The following is a 19124-nucleotide window of genomic DNA, read 5'->3' on the forward strand; positions in this document are numbered from 1 at the left end:
ACTTAGTGCCAGCTGCATCATTTAGGCCTCCATGTTATTGTTCTCAGCTGCCCAGCAAGTAGTGGGCAGCTGCAACATTTAGGTTTGCGCAGTGGCGCAATTTGCAATTGGATTCCGCTGCATTGGCAACGCGCCCTGACTTGCGGACATAGGGCATTTGAGCCCCTGTGGAGATGGCCAGTTGGCCAGGGGGACTGGTAGATGTGTAGGGCGCAAGGCCCTAATGTGATTGATGTGCTCATGCAATGTGGTGCTAGGAAATGTAATGCATTTAGTATGTTTTACGCACCCTGTTTGATACCTCTAAATATGGTTTATGATTATGCGGTTGCTTTGCTTTTCATGTGGTTATGCTAGTGAGATTATGTTTCACTGTGTGAGGTACGCACCTATTGGGATTTATACTTAGGTGGTTAGGGTCTAATGTATTTAGACTGGTGTGATACTGTACATAATGTAGTTTATGTTACAGGTTGAGGTGGAGTACAGTGATTACCAGTGGTTACTGGTTGTATGTTTATGATCTATTTTACTTTTACCAATTTCTGCTAAGTGCTGATCCAGACAGTGGCCCACGTGGCCCTGTCATTTGTAAATAGTCTCTTGTGAATATTGCCTGTGCCAGTTGGCACACTGTATGCTATTCTAATGTGTTATGAGAATACAAAGGCTATTTTTATATAACCTTGCGTAGAGTTTTTCTTTTGTAGTGTGCCTGGGATGTTGTTCCTGTGTGCGTGCGCAAATGCTTTACACAACACCTCCAGCATAAGCCTGACTGCTCGTGCCAAGCTACCAAGGGGGTGAGCAGGGGTTATCTTTGGCATGTAACTCCCTTGCCCTGACTAGAGTGGTGGTTTTTTGCCTGGCTTTAGCGCATGCCTTAGCCAACCAGAAATCCCATTTCTAACAGTAACAAAAAAAATCTCTGTGACAATAGCAGTAACCCACTGAGTTATGCACATAAAATATTTTTTTTTATATGCATGGTGCAAGTTCTTTGCAGCAGGCTATTAACCCTTCACTACCTCGGATGAGTCAAAACTGCCACTAGACAAAACTACCATCTGTCTCCAGCAGATACATTATTCACCAGAGATAACTTGACACTTTTTTTATTGCCCAAAAAACTGCTGAATATACAAGTAAATTTGTTGTTCTTTTAAAACTGCTGCACTGCTACAAAACCGGACTCCACTAACAAAACTGGCTTCCCACCCTGCCAGCCTCCCAGGGAAATGCCCGATGCACGGTATGGGCAGTCTGTGCTTGGCAGGTCGGTTTCCAGTGATTGGCGTTGCTCCCGCTCAATGGACACAAAAGGGAAGTTGCTCTTTCCCCTAGCAGGAGGGGGCTCTGGTGTGATCCTCTGGCTCCTACCAGAGCAGCAATGAGGGTGCGATATTCTCAGCTGCATCTCAGATGAACCTCTGGAATTTTGCCAGGTGCAGATCACAGATTGCTGGCTTTACCCGCTGGTCACAGAAGTGTTCCATCGGCCTATGCAACAGCCCTAAATCTAGGCCAAAGCATTACTCAGGATCTGGGTGCAGTCTTTGTTTTTGTGATCGCCCTCACTATGACGGACCCTCCTGGCATACAAGGTTGCTGATCTCAGCAGTCATAGGCATCTGGCCCAAACTGAGTTCATCGGTGACCCCCTCTAACATACAGGGTTACTGCAGCATGGCTTCGGCTCTCTGCCCACCGCTTCCGATACGACCCAGGACAACACAGCCCTCTCCAGGCATACAAGGGTCGCAGAGTTCATACTGCACATGGGCAAGGACCAATTGATGCACAGCCTCGAGTCTCACTCTGCTACTCCCCACTGGACTGCACTCCTTCCAATGATCTCCCTCACAGGGCACACTGGCCTTGGCAAGCAGGCAGGCAGTGGTACTGTAGGCTCCAGGGAAGGTGATCTTGGTGTTCAGGATGATGCTCCCTCATCCAGCAGGGAGACTAGCAGGCCTTTGCCCTCCATCCTGGTCACAGAGCAGCCCTCTTTTGGGGACTCAACCTCCCCTTATTATAGTACTTTTCAAGACACCAACTGTAATACTGCCTCTGGGTCTTTAAAGTTTTATGTTGGGGTTCCACTTGTTTTGAAGTGGGCACTTCTCCTTTTCATTTTCCTTCATGAAAGAAGTCTGTCACAGCAAGCACAACTCCAAAGCTGATTGTGCACAACATAATTCATTGGAGTGACCAGAGTTTACACCTGGATCTCAGCCACAGTGATATGTGTATCAAAGGGTTAATCCCAGCCTCGCAACCATACTCTTTATGATTCTCCTACTAACCCCATCTCCCTTACCAAGATGTGTCCAACCCCCTACCATGTGATCTGTCACTGAATCAAAGAGCAGTCCTCTCAGATGTAAAAGGAGTCTCTGGGGGATTCTTGACCTTCTCATGGCTTTAAAAGGCAGGAATCCACAGAGCCAGGGCAGGTGGAAGATCCTTCTTTCATATAGCGGCAAAGACCTAGAACGTGCTCCCGGCGAACATCAGACACGCCCCCTCCCTGAGCACCTTCAGAAAGACCCTCAAGACCTGACTCTTTGGCTAAGCAGATCTGCGGACCCCACCCCCCTGCGCCTTGAGACCCTCACGGGTGAGTAGTGCACTTACAATCCCCTGATTGATTGATTGATTGATTGAAGATCACCAAGACTTCTAGTTGTTGGGACCAGGACAAAGGACTAATGTTTGCTACTCTCCTCGCTGGATGAGAGGCCATCACCCAGGAAGTCAAGACCTCTTGCCCTGAGCCTGGAGCTTCAGACTTGTGCCTGCCTGGTTACTGCAGTGCACACTGTGAGGAGGAGGAGAGCGCATTCAGGAAGCGAGGCCCAACAGACATCCTGCCGAGTGGATCCCAGTGAACAAAGTGTGAAATGCTCATCTGATCAGTACCACTGCCAGAGTGACGATTGCCCACTTGTTCTTTCAAAGTCACTAACCCCAGTATGCCAGGAGGAGGAAACCCAATGTCTAATTTGTAAATGAAAAAGTGCTAGGGCCAGTGGTGGCTTCTTCGCTATGGCGGAGAAGCATCGCCCCACTACTTTTAAGCAGTGCGAAGAAGAAGCAAAAAATGATAACAACTGTAGGTTATTATCAATTTATGCTTCCTGCTGCTTTGTGGGTGGTTGGGTGGGCAGGGCTCCTCTGCTCTCGAAGCAGAGCACGGGAAACGTGGTTTGCCCATTCCTAAGTGCACATGATTGTTTGGACCGCCTGTGGTCGGACGTTCTCAGCCCGCCCAAACCAGTCATGCGCACTTTCCCAGTTTTCCATGCAGCTGCATTACAGCCTGCATGGAGATCAAGCACAAGCTCCCATTCCCTGATTGAGCGTCCAACCAGAACGCTCAAAACTAATCAAAATGCTGCATTGCAGTGTTGTAATTGGTCAGGGGAGCCTGGGTGCCTACCATATATAATGCTGCATTGCAGCATTGTGATTGGTCAGTGGGGCCTGGCTGTGCTTCCGTCCGAGACGGAGTACAGCAAGAGCGGAGATGCGGACCTGGCGCAACTGTAAAAATCAGATATGCACGACCCCCCCATGTGACCCACCCATGTCACCCACCACCAGCCCACCCTGCCACCAGCGAGCCATGCTGGCCACCGCTGGCTAGGGCCCTAGGTTTTGGTCACAAGCCCAGGGCTGGCACTATCGAAGGTCAGAGTGCTGAAACCCAAGGCTGTTTAGCGTTGATTCAACTTCCTGCCTCTTTAATTCACCACCAGATACTCCCTATTTCTTCATCTCACTCTTACAGGGTCTTTTCATCCTTGTTTCTCCCTTTGTCAGTGTTTTCTTGCCTTTCTGCTCCTCCTTCTTTCTCACTGTTTTGTTTTTCTCTGTCTTGCTCTGAATCAAACCACTGTGGGCAGTAGAGAGGCACTGTGAAGTCAGGGCCATTGCCCTGGATCGTCATGCCAATACTGCTGTTAAGAACAATTGACTGATTGTTAAAGGAGATGCAGAGAGGACATCGAACATTACGTCGGAATGAGGAGGCCAGATGCGTGATCGAGAAAAGCCCTCGAGTGGTCATGAGCAATCAGCATCCGGAGACCGGAGCCAGTGAAGATGCACCCTGTTCCTCTTGTACTTGCGGGATGTCATTGAGTATGGCAAAACCTTTCTAGGACAGAGATCGCCATATTATTTTAGAAAACGGATTTACATTAGTAGAACTACCAAAACCAAAGAAATGCAACAGAAAGGAATCTTCCACTCTGCTGACTAGCAAATTATGTGTAAGTGATTAACATTGCAAGGTCACTTTGCTGTGCACCTAACATTGGAAAAAAGAAGGAAGTACAGTTCGACACATTTGCTTGCCTTTCAGACTTGTCCATGACTGAGACATTGTTTGTTCCTTACTGTGCAGATAAGAAAGAGTACACTGTACCTCCCCCTCTCCTTCAGCATTGGAAAGAGGAGGTGGCAGACTGTAATTATGCAATTGCATTACCTACAGATTTCTTAAGTAAGTGGGAATAAATACATCGGGCCCAATTCATAAAGGTAAACTTAGACTTTAGCCGAAGTTTACTAATTTCGCGTATTCACAAAGTTAAAGGTATGACAAGTAACTTTACAGTGGCGGAGACACAAAATATTTAGTTCGACACCTTGGAGAGCGAGGAGGTGATAGCTCTCGGGATTCGCCACTGGGCCCTTTTTAGGTCTCTCCTACGCAACGCGCATTCGCTGCATTGGAGAGACACCTAATGCCATCGGTACAGCTTTCCTGTCAAAAAACGTACATGCGTTGCATTGCTTCCAATGGCAACGCGTGCACGTCTGGCTATTCACTCGCGAGAGCGAGCAGCTGGTGCCAAATGTTATCAATTATCGTGGCGCCAGCCCCTCGCTCCCGCGAGGGAATCGCACAGGCCCCCTCCTCTCTCCCCTCCCCCTGCTGCTATCAAAGGCGGCACGCGCTTGTGCTTGTTAAAAAATAGTACCGTCTTCATTTTCTAAGATTCAGCCTTCTATATCTATCCACTAGGTGGCAGTATAAAACCATGCAAAGTACTATTCCTTGATGTTTGTTATTGTGTTGTCTGACTCCAACTTCCTGAACAGCTTGAGGAAGCCGCAAGCCGAACAAAGCATTGCAAAAAATATACAATTACAACCAAATGCACCCGCTGACAGGTCCCGCAACTGCGCTCAAATTTAAGGAGCCGCGAAAGACAAGTCCTAGCTCGGGGCCATTCCAGAGGAGAAACCGTTGAGGTCTACATGGGGAGGGTCGGCTTCGGAGATAATGAACAGAAGGAATATGTGGCTACAGTATCAAATCAGTGCCTGTGTGGACATGATCCGACTGCACCATGGGTGCTCTTGTCAAGCTGTCAAGTGGAGCAGTCCTAGTTTACACAAGGAAGGAAGCATGCACAAGGGCTAGCCTTGTGCAAAGTCTGTCAGTGCTCAGGGCGACAACGCAGTCCATTCATATTATCCGTGCACACCGCGTGCTCCTTTGCTGGACGAGTTCACGGGGGACATGGTGCTCTTACACGGTTGACTACTGATTTTCCCTGAGGTGCCATTTTAATTTTCTCAGCTTGGGTTTCTCGTTTTTTATCCTTCTGTCATTCTTTGCCGGTCGTTCTCTTCCTCCGACTTTATAGTTATTTTGTTTGTCTCTTTCTTACTTTGGGGTCACATCCTGATGAGGAAAAGTACGTCCCAGTCAGCACGGGCAAAATTAATCACCTATATATGCTTGAAATCACCAGTGTTGGGCACGGAGCCGACGTGTATGTCCCCTGAGTCCTTGTGAAAAATATATTGCGCGCTTCTTCACACAGAGAATCACAGTTACAAGTAATTCCAAAGCGTATTATTATGAGCTGAACCAAAAAATACATCTTGCACGAAAGTGTCAAGCGCCATGAGGCCAGTTTGTAACGTGTGAAGGCTACGTGGGCGCCCCCTCCAACTCTTTGAAGACGACACCTGCTCACATGCCCAAACTCCGACTTGATCCTGAACCCAAGCGCTTCAGCACAGACAAGCCATATGAGCTTCATTTTCAGAGCAATAAATATTAAAATAAGGGCAAAAAACGAACGAATTCCTTTACTATTGTGTTTGCACTTTTGACAGCACAAACGCGGGCTTGTTTTATTGTACGTGAGTATAAAACAGACAAGTAGTTGGGAAAATAAGTATTTAAAATATTTCAACAGCAACATATGTTTTCATATATTTCAATATGTTCCCACGCGGATTGCTGTTTTCAAATATTTCAGCTCCAAAAATTTTTCGAAATGATTGGTAGTGTGACTGAGCCTTCACTGACTATCTGAGCAGAATATTCAAAGGTGCACGTATGTGAGCCCACAACAATTACACACCTGCGTTAAAGATGAGACAGGTGGACATCAACTACGAAAAAGGCTATTATGTCTGTTTGCCGAATTCCCGAGAGTCACCCCTTCACCCCTTAAATGACCCCCTAACTCCCACTCACTCATGCTTTCACACCTTCTTTACGTGGTGTGCCGCACCAAAGGGTATATGACAATTTAATGTTTTGCCCCCCGAAAAATATGTGAATGTATCAAACAACTGACAGCGAGAAAATCAAGCAAATATTTGTTTAGGTTCTGCTTTTTGCATATCACGCCGTGTACACAGATGCTCATCTCCGAGTCTGGTGACTTCGGGGACGCCACGCTGTCACCTTAGGGTGCGCGCTTCACTCCACTGTCACGATATTGAACCCTGGCAGGCCCAGCCATCCTCTGCTAACTGCAGCCAGTGCAGTACACACCTTGTCTTTCTCAGTGACACGCAGTACAGGAGGGTGGGACACACCGGGGGTGGGGGTCTGTTACCACCCCTGGCACCAGCTGCAATGTGATTGTTTGACCCCTGCTTTCTAGACGCAGGGCCTGCCCGGGCCATTTTTTTGGCGTGGAGGTTGCAAACTTCTCTGTTTGAAGCGTTCAAAGTGAAATTAAAAGTAATCCCATCAAAAGGAAACTGCTGGGACAGATGGGAATTCAAGCCTGGCAGTTAAAACATATTTACTGTAACCAATTTGGCAATTTATACTTCCCACAATTCCTGAGTAAAATCAAACACTCCAGTTCACCAACAAAAAAATACGTGTTTCAAGTGATCCATTTGTGGTAAAACGGTTTTCCAGCATCAAGCGGATGAGATTCTTTTTAGGTTGAGGCTACCGTCGCACTGCGTAAGCAGTGGGCGGAGCCGAAATTTTATGTTGTGTAGTATGGGGGCCTGAACACGCCCCTCTTCTCCATTGGCTGGCCTCGTAAATGCTGGCCAGCCATTGGAGGAGAGGAGCGTCACGCGATTCGGGGGCGTTTTTCTCTCTTTTTTAAGCCCCGCCCCTTTTCTAGTGGTGGGCGGTACACCCTCCCTCTCGCCGAGGTCCCAGTCTGACCTAAACACGCCCCTCAATACAAAAAATTATGGCAGTTTCTCCGAGCCATTTGTGAATGACCTCGGAGAAACATGGTGGTGTGGAGCGCTCCTCTCTTGCCTTCCGAGATCGTAAGGCAAGAGAGGAGCGCTCCACACCACCATGTTTCTCCGAGGTCATTCACAAATGGCTCGGAGAAACGCCCGTCTCTCCTACTTCCTCATGCCGCATCCCTCATTCCTTGTTTTACTTTTGAAGTCGCTGAACAGGAGCAGCTGAAAGAAAATCTGCAAATTACGTAGATCAAAGCAGAGTAAGTTGTGCGTTGGGTGAAAAGGTCGCCAGGTGATGTTTTTACACCAGTCCCCCCCTCGGGCTGGAGACAGCCCAGTCCGCTGAGTGTTTGCTGCTGGGGTGGTGGGGGGGTGGGCAGCAGGTCATGAGGTTAAACATTAGCGAGGCTGATTGTCGTAGTCCTAATGGTTGTTAAATCAGGCATTATTAACACTCTTTATCTACAGTGCTTAGAATCAGCAGACGTGTGGTATGGACTGGAGCACTATATATATATATATATGTTTTTTTTAATAGTTTTTTTGTAGTTATGCTGGGAAAAAGTCAGCGCCTGGGTGCCCCTTGAGGCGCTAGATTAATACCCGAAGAGAAGCAACAGAGCTGAAGTAGATGGTCGCCTGGCTCTTCGCCATTATAAGGTGCGCGTGTGCCCTATTCCCGAAGTTTCCTTAAACAAGTCAGTTTATTCTGCGAGTTGAAGTCCTGCTTTACTGTTAATGGACCCTTTGGGTTCTCAGTTACCACACCGGAGGAGAAAGATTGTGACGGGAAAGGGCTCTTTGGGAAGGGTGTGTCCTGGTGACGCGGGGTCAACTGGTGCGTAACCCTGTGGAGGACGGTGTCACGCCTGTCCACCCCACTCTGCTCGCCCCAGCCCCACCAGCCTGTCGCACAGTGGGACCCTGGGATCCATTCCAGGAGCCTGCCACGTGGGTAAGGACCGAGGCAAGGAGGGGGCAGATGGAGACCCCGCCTGGTCAGCAGGGCCACCAAAGGGCAAAGGGGACAGAAGTCTGAAACCGCCCCCCCATGCGAGCAGAGACTGAGCAGGGGAAACATGAGCCCAGAACCCCTGCACCCCTCCCCTCCAGACATAAGGGCCGAACAGCCCTCCCCACCCGCCAGCTTTTGTTTCCTGGAGGGAGAGGGGTCCAAAGGCACTCCGTGAATTCAATACCGGTTAATCAACAACCCGGGGGCCGCGAGAGATGGCCCCTGTCTGCCCCCAGGCCGGGCCGGGCCCCTCCAGCGCTCCAGGGAGGCTCGGGTCACTTCCAGCGTTTGGGCACTGGCCACAGAGGGAGGCCTGTGTGCACCGTGCAGCTCATAAGAACCAAAGGCACTGAGATAGCTCAGGGGGTTGGTGCACTTACTGTACATTCCTGTAGGCGATCTGCAGGTCACATGCTCCAATACCAGTAAGATAGCTGAGGAGGTCAATGCACCTACTGTACATTTCTGTTAGTGATCTGCAGGTCACAGGCTCAAGTGCAGAAAGATAGCTCTGAAGGTTAGTGCGCCTGTTACAGAGCCCAGTGTGCAACATATAGGTCACATGCTCCAGCACCAGTATGATAGCTGAGCAGGTCAATGCACCTGGCCAAGGCAGATGTATGCGGCAGGTCTATTTGAGTGCCAGTAAGATCTCTTACCGTTACCCAGGACACAAGCTCCAATCCGAAATATAGTTCAGGACAGAAATTTGCGAGCCACAGAGAGCTACATGTACAGAGGCTACAGGGCACTTCTTCGGGTGCCAGACGAATTCTCAGCCGTGATGTGCGAAATGTACGCACTTTGCTTAGACGTAATTACGCTAAATTTGGGGGGACATGTAAGCAAAGTGATGCATAATTATGCAAATCTGTCATTTAGCATTATATATTTTTGCAAAATGCTTCCTCGTGTCCATTTTTGATGTGAGAATGCATTTCATGCTAAAAAAGAGCACGGGAAATACAACTGCGGAGTACAACCGCTCTTGTTCTGGTGGGTTCCATTGGTCCTGCATTTGCACACCGTCATTTTGCTGCAAACAGAGGCGTAATTAAGTATTGTGGAGTAATGGCATACTTTTGGGGTCCTTGTTTAACATATGTAATGTGAAATTCACAAATTTACTTGAATTATGCCTGTGTAGTTTACATTTCGCCTCGGTATAATACTCAGTATGGCAGAAGGGCCTCATCAGAGTTGCCAGGAGGGCAGGCAGGGGTGGGTGATGACTTTCAGGGCAACTGCAGATAGCTCTGTCCCCGGCATTGCCCTACCCAGCTTTGCCCAGACCCCCCGCACCTGCCCCACAGCCTCCCCTGCTGCCATGCATCAAAGCAGGTGGGTGACGGTTGCGGCAACGGGCCCCTATGGAATGGGGAATCACATGTTGAAAAGGACCTGTTATTCCAGGGTCTCCATGTAATTCCCCATTTCAGAGACCTTGTAATGCACATTATTTGGAGCAGGGATGCCACCTTGAATCAGAGGTCAAGGACCCCTACCACCCCCGCACTGATATGTACTGGTAAAGCCGAGTCCCCTCCCTTGACACTGTCCCCAAACCTCTCCCCTCCCCCCTCACGAAGCATCAGTAATAATATCCAACACCAGTTCTTTGGATTAGGGGTCGTATATCCCCGGCCGTATTTATACAAATTATTAAAAAACATTATTAACAATTCATAATCAATCGATTTTTGAACATATACGCAGAAAACCCAAAACACATCCAATTCCATTTTGCAATATAGAGATTGACTAACCTTAACAAGAGTCTAATACAAAGCCATACCTAACCTAAAACTGGAATGTGTACAATTTGTTTTCGGCGTATCCTGGATGAGCAGACGTGCAAGGTCATGACTGTTCCCAACTAGTTGCCAGGTCCCCCTTTACCGGAGTGACCTTGCGCAGGAGGCCCGTGTGGCCACCAGGTTCAGTGGGTGCCCCCCTCGCCCTTCCATCGTACCTCCCAGGGGCTGGTGTTGTGCCAGGTTGGCGCCCAATGCGCCTGCGCAGGGGTTGGCCCAAGCGGCCTACTGGAAGCGGGACTTCCTACCCCCGTACCCTTCAGCCTACCGGCCGTAAGTGCCCCCTGGAGTGTGATACGGGACCACTGCCCCCCCTCCCCCCTCCCCCGGCCTACCCATTAAACAATGGGAGGCCTACTAAGTGAAGTAAATATTTTCTAGCAATCATGACCTTACCGCAGACCAAGGATGCTCAGAGACACAAACACAACAACATTGATATTTCCTGTAACGGAAGCATAATAGATGACATTCTTTGGAAACGTGACTAACCCTTTTCGCTTGAGATCTGATAAGCAAAACTTATACGCAAGCCCGACATTACGTTTTCTAAACATTGCTGCCTCAGGGTATGGTGGGTGGGGAAAGAAAAAAATACACGGAGGCTTCCTGGAGTCCTCCATGAGCAGTCGGGCGGGCATTGATTACTGGCACAGCGGCGGAGAAGGAAGAGGCTCCCTCGCCACTCTGCTGGTGCTCTTAAAGGGGTCCTACCCCTTGAACCAGTTGATACAACCGTTTGTCCTATGTTTCCCCCGGAAGCACTTGAACTGCTTCCGGGGCAAGACCCTCTCAGCCATTGGGCATGGGCAGGGAGGGCGGGACCCCCGCGCGTCACCAGCGCGGGCCCCGCCTCCCCCTACCTCGCCGGAAAAGTACACCGGGGACCGGCACAACCGCCATATTGGCGGCGTAACGGAGTTCCCGGTGTCGCCTGTGGACATGGCCTGGACTTACAGAGTCCCCTCCCTTGACATGATCAGCTGAACACTGTCCCCAAACCTCCCCCCGCCACGAAGCATCAGTAATAATATCCAACACCAGTTCTTTGCATTAGGGGTAGTATATCCCGGGCCGTACTTATTACAAATTAATACAAAACATTATTAACAATTCATAATTAAACGATTTTTGAAAATATATGCGGAAAACTCAAAACATATCCAATTCCATTTTGCAATACAGAGATACATTTTTATGGCTAACCTTAACAAGAGTCTAATACAAAGCCATACCTAACCTAAAACTGGAATGTGTACAATTTGTTTTCTGCGTATCCTGGATGAGCCGATGTGCAAGGTCATGACTGTTCCCAACTAGTTGCCAGGTCCCCCTTTACCGGAGTGACCCAGTGCAGGAGGTCAGTGTACCGACCAGGTTCCATGGGTGTCCCCCACGCCCTTCCATCGTACCTCCCAGGGGCTGGTGTTGTGCCAGGTTGGTGCCCAATGCGCCTGCGCAGGGGTTGGCCCAAGCGGCCTACCGGAAGCGGAACTTCCTACCCCGTACCCTTCAGCCTACCGGCCGTAAGTGCCCCCTGGAGTGTGATACAGGACCACTGCCCCCCCCCTCCTTCTCCCCCAGGCGTCCCCGTTAAACAATGGGAGGCCTACTAAGACAAATAAATATTTTCTAGCAATCATGACCTTACTGCAGACAAAGGATACTCAGAGACATTAACATGACAAAATTGATATTTCCTGTAACCGAAGCATAAGAGATGACATTCTTTGGAAACGTGACTAACCCTTTTCGCTTGAGATCTGATAAGCAAAACGTTTACGGACATAACGTTTTCTAAACATTGTTGCCTCAGGGTATGGTGGGTGGGGAAAGAAAAAAACCACACGGAGGCTTCCTGGAGTCCTCCATGAGCAGTCGGATGGGTGTTGCTTACTGGCAGAGTGGCGGCGAAGGAAGAGGCTCTCTCGCCGCTCAGATGGTGCTCTTAAAGGGGTCCTACCCCACGAACCAGTTGAAAAAGGACCCGACGAGATCCGGGACCCTTTGCCTTACGTTTACCCCGGAAGCACTTGAACTACTTTTGGGGCAAAACCCTCTCAGCCAATGGCTGAGGGCGGGACCCTCGCGCATCACCAGCGTGGGCCCCACCTCCCCCTACCTCGCCGGGAAAGTACACCAGGGACTGGCACAACCGCCATATTGGCGGCATACCAAGTTCCTGGTGTCACCTGTGGAGTACCTCATTACAAGGGCCTCTTTATTTTGTGCCCATTAAGTGTCTTGATGCCCTCCCCCTCTCCTGCCCAGCCTGTTGCAGCAGTAATCGCTCATGGTATTTGGAGGATAGAAATGTATGTTGAGCGCGAAAACCACCATCACAAAATCGTCATCCGGCCCTTTATTAGGGTTCGCCTGGCGTCCACTGTGCAGCAGTGTTCGCGCAGGCGACATCTTCTGTTAGACAGAACGGGGCTTTGTCCCGCCTCTCTCTTCCATTGGCTAGCTCCATAAATGGAGGCTAGCCATTGGAAGAGAGATCTGTCAGTCATTGGCCGAGCAGATTCGTGGGCGTTCCGGTGATTTTTTTCGCTCCCCGCCCCTTTAACAACGTCCAGCGGCGGTGGGCGGTTGTTGTTTTTTTTTTTGTCTCAGCATGTTTGTTTCATTTCCAACGTGTGCTTTGCAGGGGTGGGCTGCGCGATTTCACTTTCCTTAATTTGCAGGTAAGCGGCATTTTTTACTACTTTTTTTTATCCCGTTCCCGCCCCTCCTCCCGCTGTCCGTGTGCCCATTCCCGCCCCCCTCCTGCTGTCCGTGTGCCCGTTCCCGCCCCCCTCCTGCTGTCCGTGTGCCCGTTCCCGCCCTCCTCCTGCTGTCCGTGTACCCGTTCCAGCCCCCCCCCCTCCCGCTGTCCGTGTCTCCGGCCCCACTTGTTTACCAAGTTCTTGGATAGAAATTGTTTCTACCGTCTGGTACCTGGAGGGCATCTTCAAACAGTAAAGGCAGCCGTGCGTGCGGTAAATACCACTAAGAAATCTGGGTATAACTTTGGGAAGTATTAGAGGACTCTTGTAAATATTATCTGCTTCTTTACAAGATTACGTAAGATCTGATATCACATTTTTATTTCACATAAGTGTGGCTCTGTGTGTGGTTCTGTGTGTGTGGGGGGCGGGCTCTGTGTGTGTGGGGGGGGCTCTGTGTGTGTGTAGGTGTGGGTCTGTGTGTGTGTAGGTGTGGGTCTGTGTGTGGCATTTGCGAGAGATTAAGCTATTGGCATTGTAAATGACAATGCCATTTATTTATCCGTTTTCAAAACCAACACATAAATGACAATTTTGTCATTTACAATTCCAATAGCTCTAACTTTTGCAAAGGCGAAACCGTTGCATTGTAAATGCTTGTTTCTATTGTAACTCATGGCAGAGGGTTGTCCCCTACTCTAATTCACACTTGAGTGCCTAACTTGTACAAAGTCACCTCTCATCCACCCACCCACCCATCAGGGTGTCTCACAGCAGAAGGTTGTCCCCTATACTAATTCACACATAAGTGACTAACTCCCGGAAAAGAATTTGCAATGCAATAGGTCTCGCATTTGCGAGAGTTGGAGCTATTGGCATTGTAAATGACAATGCCTTTTATTAATTTGTTTTGAAAACCTGCAACCGGTGCATAAACACGCACTTTGTACGCATAGTCCTTGCTTACGAAAAGCAAGACTGGCAGTAAAACAGACTGACAGCCTTGCTTCTTATAAGCAAGGACTATAAGTACAAAGTGCTTGTTTACACACAGCTTGCAAGTTTTCAAACGCATAAATAAAAGGCATTGTCATTTACAATGCCAATAGCTCAAACTCTCGCAAATACGAGATCTATTGCATTGCAAATGCTTGTTTGTAGATTGGACGAAGGATTGAACATTGCTATGAAGGGGGAATAGTGTCTGTAATGAGACAGGTTTTAAAAGCCTTTCCAGCAATTGCGACCAAAAATCAATATCCAATTTATAAACTGAGGAGGGAATACTATTCGGACCTGGAGCACCGGAAGCTCTACTTTTTTTTGATTAAGATAGCAATCTTTTTGGGCGTAATAGTTTGTGCTGAGTCATAGATTTGCTCTTTAAACTCCTACGAGATTTTTAAAATTCGATCAAATTGTGAATAAGGAGTTTGAATATTAGACAAGTTTGGATTGGTTTGATAACGAGTGCTGATGTGGTGGGACCAGCTGTCTGTGGTCACGCTATTTTCTTTCAAACGAAGAGTAGTACTTTCATTGTTTAGTCGATTTATTATAATCCAGAAGGCTTTAGAGTCTTTCATTTGACAGGCCAAAAATAGTTCCAGCTGTAATGCTTTGTCGTGTTTCTTTTTTGCTTGCCAGATGGAGCACTTAAATGCCCCTCGAAGATTTTTTATTTCTTCCAGGGAGACGATTTCTGATCTGTTTTTTAACAGTCTGAACTCCTTATTTAAAGCTCTTTTTAAATATTTTAGATCCTTTGTGATCCATGGTCGTGTTTGAGTGGGTCTTGCTTGGCTTGGACACCAATCAGAAAACTGTGTAAGGGCTAATAGAAGTTGAAACATGAAAGGTTCCCAGTCTTCTGTTGTGTGACATTGTGACAAAGACTAAATTGAGAGTGTTTTTTCTACACTGAGTATTTCATAGTGACATCCGTAGACCATTTAGTTTGCTTCCAATTTTGATGCTGGCTTTGCGAGCCAATCGTCTCTAATGTCGCCAGGAGTTTGGTTTGATGGTCTAAAAGCAGCTGCTGTGGCCAATGGTCACTTTAGCAACGTATTTGGATATTGAAAGATTTTTCAGAAGTTAATAGTGGAATTGAGCAAAACGTGTAGTCTAGCACCATTTGACTGTGACGTGTAAAGTGTGTATATTGGGCAGGCTGGTTGTCGCAATAGGGGGCATTTAAGGCACACAGATACAAGTCCTCAAGGACAGCTAGTAGAGCTTGTCCTGTCTTGATCTGTGAGGTTATTAGCCACCGTGAGTCACAAATGCAGAAGAGGGGTTTCGAAAAGGATATTCCAGTAAGTTTAAGTTAAAATCACATGTTAACAATAAATAATCTTTTGGATGAGTTCATCTGATATCTGTTATTAAGTGCTCCAAAGCTTTGATATTTTGCTTCTCTTCCCGGGATGTTGGATGGATATAGACATTAAGCAGTATTAAGCTGGTTGGAAGGATATTTTGGCTCCAGTTTTTAATTATGATGCACAAAAAGTTATGATGATTGGTTGGAAAAATAGAAGCATCTAAGGACCAGCGTAATGAAAGGTAGATGGATAAGCCTTTAATAGACTGGTGGAAGGATTACAAAATTCTCTGTAACCTTTGTGTGGGGTTTCTTCTATGTGCCATGATTCCTGCATACATATAATATCATGCGATAATAAAAAAAGATTTTGTATCTGGATCTGTTAAGATGTTTTCTAGCCCGGTCACATTCCAGGATAGTAGGCTCATGAGTTTGACCTCATTCTTCATTTTGTGAGGTGACAGTACATGCTTTTCATACGTATGCCATTTTAACGAACAACCTGCCAAAGTAAAGGCCAACCATCCCCAATTCTCTTGCTGATATTTCAGTGTTGGCGGAGTGAACATGCAGAGTCTTCCTTCTTGGGTGTTAGTGGAAATAGTCAAATCTTGTTTGAAATTAGAGGCCATTAGATGATGGAATCAGATTGCGTTTCTGAGAAGTGTAGTAGAGCGTAGCATTTGTTGTTGCCTGTGGCAGTTTGTGTTATTCATTGGATCAGGGGAGTCCTGTTTTTGGAAACCATTATGGCTCTTGCTGAGAGAGTGCATGAGGATATCGAACCTTTGCGGGCTATGTAATCAGAATCCCCCTTCCTCTAAGAGGGTACGATTTTCGCAGATGGTGTTGGCGGCTAATAAGGTGGTCCAAGTCATGGCTGTTTCTTCTTCATGAGGGAATAAGGTTGAGGGGATAAACTAGATCAGTGGAGTTCCGATGACTCTAACTGTGAATATCTCTGCTGTCATCTTAGATCATTGCCCAGACACTTTTAGACCAGAACTATCAACGGTCTGAGGGTTACCCGTAGCAAACATCTTTCAGAAATAACATGTTATTGAACAGCTTATTGAAGCAAGTTTTATTGTAAATTTAGCGCTTTCATACTAGTAGAAGCAGCTGGCTATTCCATGCTCACCAATGTAAATGGGCTCTCCGCTGCCACTTGTCTCTGCTCCCCTGAAAACCCTCTACAGTCCGGTGGTGCCTTGCAAATTCATATCATCAACATTGATATTATCAGTATGGCAGGGCTGTCCAGAATTTTTATTCAATCTGGTTAAGTAAGATGCTAAATTCTTCTCTGATCTAGGGGTTCCCCTGCAGCTGGAGATCTTACAGGGGTCATAAGGCCTCTGTCAGTAGGGAAAATCTAACAAAGTCTAAGATGCCAGTCACTACTGTGATGCCTTTCTCTTGAAGGGGCATGGTAGAGTAATGGGTGCCTTTAGGTCCAAGATGCAAGCAATCCTTACTTCATGTACACCGGTCATCATGGTTTTGGTCTGGGGTTTTCATCCAACAAATCAATACAATCTGACACCGCTGGTAATGCGGTGTAACTGGGCATTCCAAGACTAGTTGCTCCGTGCAGCTGGGGAGGCTTTGCAAATGAAAGCTGATCATGATATGCCAGTAGTTAAGAAATGAAAGTACTGAGTTGAAGTTCAACACATGTTTCACAACGAGAGAGAGGCCAAGTGTGGAATGAACATGCAGAGAGTGCTATTATACAATAGGAGTAGATTGTTTCTAAGAGGGCAATAATTGAATAGGCATAGATACTGAGGTATTCGTTTTCCCTGTAGAAACCACTTCTCCAAGGAGAGGCCAAGGATTGAACGGCATTCACATTAATCTTTCACCTTCCACAGATTTGATGTAATATAAATTAAATGTACAGAAAGCGCACATGAAACCTGCATCCATGTATGTGCCATTGCCTCGGTCTGTTCGCCCCGTGTCCTGTTAGATGTACCTGCTTCTGAGTTGCCTTGCATTCTCTGCGTTGGGTAGAGCACAGCTGTGCCTGCACGTGTCTTGGCTGTGTGTGCCAGCCTCAGGGTTGGTTTGCGCCTGGCTCTTCCTGGCATGTCCGACATCTCTCTGGTAGTCTCCCATGTTTTCTGTCTGTCGGCCCTAATTCCTTAGCCTGTTGGCCTCCCCTTAATTTATACAACTGACGTCACCTCCCAGCAGCCTACCGGCCTCTCCTTCTTCCTCCTTGTCAACCAGGCGCCTGAGTTCAGCTGCACCCTGGGGGAAGGCCATTGTATTCAGAAACCTCTTCCTCAACCCCCTCTCTTATTTCCTCATTCCTTACTCAGCATAGATTATAAAAGCAAACAACACAGCAGCAGTTTCGCGCAAACCTAGAAAGGAAGTAACGAAGATGTGAGAAGGATATGACGACCCACAGTGTCCACAGAACCAACAGTATCACCAAGGTGTTTTTCTTCTGTCTCCCACATCAGGCAGATTGGCACAAATCTGCATCAACACCATTATCTGGCTTCTGAGGGGACGGAAGCACATTATTTCCTTCAAGGTAATCCTGGAGGTTTGTGGTAACTTCAGCCTTCCATTGTTTACCAGTAAATGGAAACCTAGAGATTCTTGAATAGAATGAGAGGATTCCAGGCTCTAATTTTGGCTTTGGTCAGCAGAGGCAATCCCAATCTCTCGTTTAATTAAAACGGACAATTTATGGGTCTATGTGACGACTAAAAGGAGAAGGTCATTTCCCTCCCTTGCACTAGGGCCATGGGACCCATCAATGAATCAATCAAGGGTAGTGCAGTAACTGTGGCACCTGCTAAGCAAGAGAAAAACGGCGATTCAAAGGGGCGTCTGACCAGATCTTGAATTCTCACTGGTTTCCTTTCTATGTTCGGAAGTGGCTTCAAGTCGAGCGAACAGTGAGTTCTGAGGACTCAGGACTGTCTAAAAATACGAGCGGCGCAGCATCCGGAACTGTGTTACCACAGGCCCCGTTTCACCCCCCCTCTCCCCTCCTCACCCCTCTCTTCCCCCCTTCCCTCTTCCTCTTTACTCAAAGCAAGATCGCAGTCACGTTTTCATTGGAAATGATACCGCTCGGTGACCTGTAAAGGCTGTAAGGCCAGGGTCACACCGGAAAATGTATCGCTCTGGCATTTTCCACGTACCCTGCAAGCTGGAGGTGCTGGGATTGAGGTTATAGGGCAAGAATGTTGCTATCATCAAATCATGCTCCTACGGCCCCCTTTTAGCCCTAGCCTCCCACTCTGTGGGGCTGGTGTGAACATTTTTGCCATGACTGCTTTTAGTTTCCAGGCTGTCCCTGCGTAAGGCTTGGTGCAATTTGTTTTTTGCGAACTCCTCTATATTGTAAGAAAAAAGAGGATGCCCTGCTTTCGGGTCATGAACTTTTCATTGATAAGGAAGGTCATACAAGGCTTGACGGACAGGAAGGACAAGCAGTCCCCACTGAAGTGCGGTGAAATAAATAGGTGCAATATTTGACACGTACCAAGCATTGGAAATGGCATTGGAAAGGATGTTAATTTCGTTTAGGCCAATAAATATGCATAAAGTGTGGGAACCTGGCCTATGCACTCGAATTGTGACAATGCCTTAGGTAGAAGTACCTGCATTCAGGCATGGGGTTATTGAGCACATCTTATAAAAACATGGGTTTATATGTATGTATGTGATATATGTTTAGAGAAAACCTAGTCGAAAGGCAGCAGTGTCAAAGGCAACAAACCTAAATGGCTGATTGTAGGCGTAAC

General features: G+C 47.6%; 1 protein-coding gene across 1 annotated transcript in view; it reads left to right on the forward strand.

The window, feature by feature from the left end:
* Positions 1–19124, forward strand: part of PTPN22 (protein tyrosine phosphatase non-receptor type 22) — a 533173-nt gene that overhangs the window by 130702 nt on the left and 383347 nt on the right. The window lies entirely within an intron of this gene.

Source organism: Lissotriton helveticus, chromosome 5_1 (genome assembly GCF_964261635.1).
Source record: "Lissotriton helveticus chromosome 5_1, aLisHel1.1, whole genome shotgun sequence".
In the NCBI taxonomy this organism is placed as follows: domain Eukaryota; kingdom Metazoa; phylum Chordata; class Amphibia; order Caudata; family Salamandridae; genus Lissotriton; species Lissotriton helveticus.